At 39.0% G+C, this 6,000-nt stretch overlaps 1 pseudogene; it reads right to left on the bottom strand.

The window, feature by feature from the left end:
* Positions 1-2,856: 2,856 nt before the first annotated feature.
* LOC100915331 lies at positions 2,857-5,029 on the bottom strand (annotated as a pseudogene).
* Between the last annotated feature and the right edge of the window lie 971 nt (positions 5,030-6,000).

Genomic DNA, 6,000 nt, shown 5'->3' with positions numbered 1-6,000 from the left:
AAGGAAAAAGAAAACAATGTTCATTATTAACTATCATAAATGTCCCATTTCTAAGATCCATTAACATTTTTTTTTTTTGCAGGAGAGTCTAAAATGAAGTATTAATTGACTCAAAATTGATTTATTTATTTGAGAAAAGCTAGCTGCCTTAAGTTACTGCTTTCTGATCCTGTGCAATCCCAGCTTAAAGGTTGGAATAAAAAGTTGAAAGAATTAAAGTGGGCATCATCATCTAAGTTATGTCTTTCTGGGGGCTATTTGAAAGAAGGGTTTAATTCAAAGCCTGCCTTGAATTTTCTGTTTCTGATTTGAGGAATAAGCAGGAATTCCAACAAGTTTGCTTTCCTTTAGCTTCTTGCTTAGTGTGATAATAATACATGTGTCCTATACAAAAGACTAACTAACTGAGATTTTCTCTTTCACAATCCTATCTTTCTGCCCTCTAAAGTTTTTTGTTTTTGTACACCTTCAATGGCAGCTAGGTGGCATAGTTGAGAAGAGTGCTGGGCTCATCTTCCTGAGTTCAAATATGACCTCAGACACTAACTAGCCATGTGACTCTAGGCAAGTAATTTAACTCTGTTTGCCTCAGTTTCTTCATCTGTAAAATGAACTGGAAAAATAAATGATAAACAAAAAGTCAGACATAACTAAAAATGACTGAACAACTCTCCAGAAAAAATCAAATTGTTCAGTGGAAACCCAAATAGTCATTAGGGACAATGACTTCTTATTCCTTCTTGGGACTACTATTTCAATAGATCTTTATAAAGTAGTGGCTGTCAGAATTTTGATATTGGAGATCCTAACATTAGTCAAATTAATTCTGAGAAGCTTGATGGAAGGAACTTTAAAAGTTACTTAGTTTCACTTTCTCATTTTTATAGATAGGGAAACTAATGCCCAGGGACTTGGAAAGAAATTTATTTGGAGTTCCAAAGTGAAATGAAGGTTTCAGTCATGCATCTTCAATAAAGATAGGTAAGTACAGTAGGAAAAAATTTTTATCTATCTTATAGGAGAAATTTTGAAAATTCATAGATAAAAGATTAACTCTGTGACATTACATAATTTAGGAACTTGTTTTAACTTCATTTAATAATCTGCCAGCATATCTTGAACTAGATTTCTTTAGGTTTGGTCTGGAACAGGAGTCCTTTTGATGAGGTCAAAATATGGGGTACCTAAATGAAATTAGGGTTTAATTGAGGTCTAATGGCTGGTTTGGGGTACAGGGAGTCAAATAGAGCTCCCCTGCAACCCCTTTGGATTCAGCGCAAGAGTGGAGAGTTAAATGAAGTCTAGTAGTGGTGCATGAGTCCCCTGTAAAGGAATTTACAGGCCCGAAAACCCAGATTGATAAAAGAGGTTTATTATGGGGTTTGGAAGTAAGGTTAAAGAGAGGGGGGCACTGGAAACAGGGTTCCAGTGGAAGAAGATCCCTAGCATGCCAGATGTAAGCTGGCATGTTTGGAACCTCTGCAAAGAGAGGACTCCAGCTTGACTCTTTTATAATGAGAGATTCAGCTAGAGGGGCCTTTGGGTGGAGTCCCAAGTTGGCTCTTCACTGGATTTCAGTGGGGGCTAGAGTTTGCTTGATAGGGATTGGGAAACCTGAGCAGATCATTAGAATGGGAGTTGGGAGAGCCCAAGTTGGCTCAGATCTGATGGGAGCTGGGGCAGGCCTGGATCTCTATTGGAATTCAAAGGGATGCTTTTGTGAATTTGGGAATCAAAGGTCCTAGCTTCCTGGACTGATAATGTACCAACTAGGAGGGGTTGGGAATCAGAAAGGAATAAATCAATTCTTAAAGGGATAACAACCCACATCACTTTATTATTTTTTGCATGTATCATGGACTTCTTTAGCAGTCTAGTAAAGACTATAGAGCTCCTCCTCCACTTTTTTATTGACCTCATTACTTATCAACATGGAAGCTTTGACCTTCCTGGATCAGTTTATCTCTCATCCAGAAGCTCTCTCCTTTCACTTCCATTCTTGCTGGTGATCAATGTGAATGCTGCAGTTCAGAACTTCCTTTCCTTAATTTGCTTCCTTCAAGTCTTAGCTAAAGCGTCACCTTTTGGGAGAAGACTTTTCAAATCTCTTTTAATTCTATTTCCTTTCCTCTGTTGATTAATTCCAATTTATCTTGTATATAGCTTGTTTGTATATGTTAATTTGCATGTTGTCTGCCTCATTAGTTTCTCCAGGGCAGGGACCATCTTTTATCTTATTAGGTATTTTCAATGATTAGCACAGAGACTGACACATATCAGCCACCTCTTAAATGTTTATTGATTGACTGATCCATCAGTTTTAGCCTTCTCTAGTAGCAGGGATTAAAGGTAGGCATCACCATGCCTTACCTGATCTGACCTTTTCCAGAATATTATTTTTAAATGCATAAAACACATATAGGGCTATATACAAAGCCAGTTATAAGGAAATGCACTTATCAAAATTGATTTTTTAAAAAGTTCATGGACCCCAGGTGAAGAACTCCTGACTAGGGTTTTAAAGATATAAAAGAATCACTCCTATATAATATTATTATAAGCTTATTAAAAGTTTATCTTATTATTTTGCCTCCACTTGGTGTTTACTTCAGGGAAATTTCCAAATATAGTTTAGGGATAACCTATATCTTATCTTCCATTGATTTTTTAAAAATCTCTTTCCTCCCTCTGTGTGACCCATAAGAAAGCACAATTCTGCTGCAAGAAAATCTAATGAAAAGGAAACAGTAATAAAATCTCCAAATGATACCACACTCCTTTTTTTATATCCAGCTTTTTATTGAAAAACCTAGAGAGGGAGAGGTGAGAGGCAGTAAAAACAAACAAGGTCATTTCTCAGAAGAGCTGCTTCTCATATGAATGGAGTCCATGGACACCACCTTCTACCTGAGCAGATAACGACCCTCTTAAATTTCAATTCCTCTGAATACATTATGCCTCTGGCTTGAGGTAGTCTCTTGGCATCAATATTTTGGCAGGAGTGCTTGATACCAGCAATCAAGTAGGAAACAAACATGTGAATGGACCTTTTGTCCTGCTCCAGACATTCCTTGAACCATTTTAATTTTTATCTGCTTCACTGAAGTAATAATTCTGGTTATGGAAATTCTTGTCCGTGGTGTTGTGGGAGCCCATCCCTTCAGCCACATCCCATCAGAGAAGAAGTACTTATTTGGGACCTCTGTGGTGGCTATCATCATAGAGCCCACAATCATATGTAAGCTCCAAGGACAAGAGCTTTGGTGATGTGATTAACAATGGCAGGGACACCAAAGCATCATGCATATTTTTAGACCATCTATACAGTTGTTGCCTGAGACCACTTAGATGCCAATATTTCCTGTGTCATATAGATGGAATTGCTATCCATGTCCTTGACATCCACTCCAGCATCAACCAAGTTTTGTGTCTATGCAGCTGTCACCACATTGCCACCCATAACCTGGAGGTTTTTGTATTTCTCCTTGATGTACTTGATAGTGTTAATTTGGAAAATGGAGTTTCCTTAGGAAGAGTCCAACATAACTACATTGACACTAGCCTGGGCCAGCAAGTCATTCATGCCAGCCTTCATAGCATCCACTTCAGGATCAACCAGTGTAATGGGCTGAAAACTCTGAGCAGATGCACTGAGGTCAGAGCACTTAAGGCCAATTACCAATTGGACAATACTCTATCAGTATATGCTTGGAGAAAGAATGGCCCTGCCCACTATGCTGCAGGCTTGATCTGTTGTATAGGAGATTGGGTGGAGGATTTGGTGGGTGGAATGAGAAAACCAGAGTCATTCCTGGCAGATTCGTGTCTGATTACTCTCACTTTGTATCACCATTCCGTTCACCTCCACAAAGAATAAAGATCAAGGACTTTTGCTGATCCTGACTCCTGCTGATTCTAAAGTACCCAGGGTGCTAACTTGGTCATCACAAACCAGGTTTTGTGCCTATGCAGCTGTCACCACATTGCCACCAGTTGTTGTATTTCTCCTAGATGTACTTTATCATGTTAATGTGGAACATGGAGTCTTCTTAGGAAGAGTCCAACATGACTACATTGACACTGGCTTGGGCCAGCAAGTCAATTTCATACTTGTCGTCCCCATGGGAGCCTATGATTGCTCCTGCACAAAAGCTTCTTCTTGATGTCTATGGATGCTAAGGGGATCATCCCAATTCTTATGCTAGCAATGATGGCTACTAGGTTATCATCCTCATTCACAGTGGATAGCTTTCCTTTCTTGGTCTGCTGCAAGATTTGACTTACTTCCTTTAGTGTGACTCCTGTGGGAGCCATTACTAGACTCCCCCTCCTGGTTCTGATCTTGCCCAGGAAATGGTCATGTTTCTCCTCCTGAGAAAGTCAATGCCACAAAGGGAGATGAAGTTTACTAAGTGGCTGTCCATCTTGCTGTTGTCTCTGATTAGAATTCTACACAAGACGTGCATTGCCTTGGCTTCATGCATCTCTGGCTCAGTCTTTGAGCTTATGATTACAGGATCAGTGATTAAGTTCTGCTCATATTTCTTCATCTTGCACACTTAATTGACCTGGAATTCTGGGATACAGGTGTGATGGATAAAGCCAATATCTCCTGTCAGTGCAATGGCAATGGCCAACCCAGACTCAGTGACTGTGTCCACTAGGGATGAAAGAACTGGGGTCTTCAGGGTTATCTTCTTGGTAAGTGCTAAAGTTAGGTCTAGTTGTCCTGTTGTGAAGTCTGTATAACCTTGGAAGGATGAGGAGAGTTGAAGAATTTCTGAGCCATAAGTCCATCATCTGGAATGTAACAAGTGCCACTGTTGAAGAGATAGTCTACTATCGTGGGAACAGGATGGCAGTGGGCCTGATTGGCAGACTTGACTAGAGCCATGGGAGCTTCTTCTACAGAATTCGCTTTAGATACATATGGGCAGGTATCTGTGTGCCTAGTACCTGTGACTGGTCCATTAATGACTGACTTGACAAGTTTACCCTTCCTAAGGCAATGGGTATTTCTGGAAATCATTGCCTGAGAAGTACTGCAGCTTGATCTCCTCTATCACCAACAGCCTAATCTTACAATTAGGAGGGAGACTAAACAAACCCTACAATTCTTTTGTGTGGTGAGAATTTTTACTCGTTATTTGTCTAATGGCTTCCTAATTCTAAGAGAAGCTATGCTTATATAGAATCCTAGTAGACATTTTATTATGTATCATATTCCTGTTTTTATTTGATGTATATAGTAAACTATTGTATATGGTTAAAGATATTTTGTCTGTTTCTGTGGGGAACTTGTTTCTATCTTCATATGACTTGGGATCACTAAAAAGTAACAAGTTAGATAGTGAGAAGGGTTTTGCCAGTAAGTGGGGCTGTGGAGCTGACCCAGTTGTTTAAGTATAAGGAAACCAATATGCTAAGAAGACTGAACAAATAGAAGCTCTCCCACTTGCTGAGAACCATAAGTCATTTTATACTTCCCTAATAGTCTTGCTTAGTGAGGTACCTGTGTACCTGTGTAGTACCTGATCCTTTTCAAGGTGTAGGATCATCTTACTAGCTAACGTATTAGTATCCCTGGTGCCTAGGGCAATGTTTTAAACATAGATGGCACTAAATATTTATTGAATCGATCTGTTACCCCGTTATTGGAAAAAAAATCTGGATGCAAAAACGATTCTTCTCGAAAACTCAAAGGAATGTGTGGGTAATAAACCTTTGTTCAGGACTGCTCAGGAGGTCTTAGTATTCTTTTTGAGTGATAACATACATGAAGGACTTGGTTTCCTAAAAAGTATTTTAATAATGGTATCTAATTATAATTTATTTCCTTTATAATCAATATATTTTGTTGAATGTATTTAGAAATATTATTCAGAGAAGGGGTCCATGGACTTCCCCACAAATATCACCAAAAAGGGATAAAAACTCTTGGTTTAAGCAGTTTATATTGGGCTGCAGGTTGGAAAAGGAAGTAAAATGCTTAGTATTTTC

This window comes from Sarcophilus harrisii, chromosome 3, assembly GCF_902635505.1.
Source record: "Sarcophilus harrisii chromosome 3, mSarHar1.11, whole genome shotgun sequence".
In the NCBI taxonomy this organism is placed as follows: Eukaryota; Metazoa; Chordata; class Mammalia; order Dasyuromorphia; family Dasyuridae; genus Sarcophilus; species Sarcophilus harrisii.
This window is presented reverse-complemented; position numbering and strand designations above follow the sequence as displayed.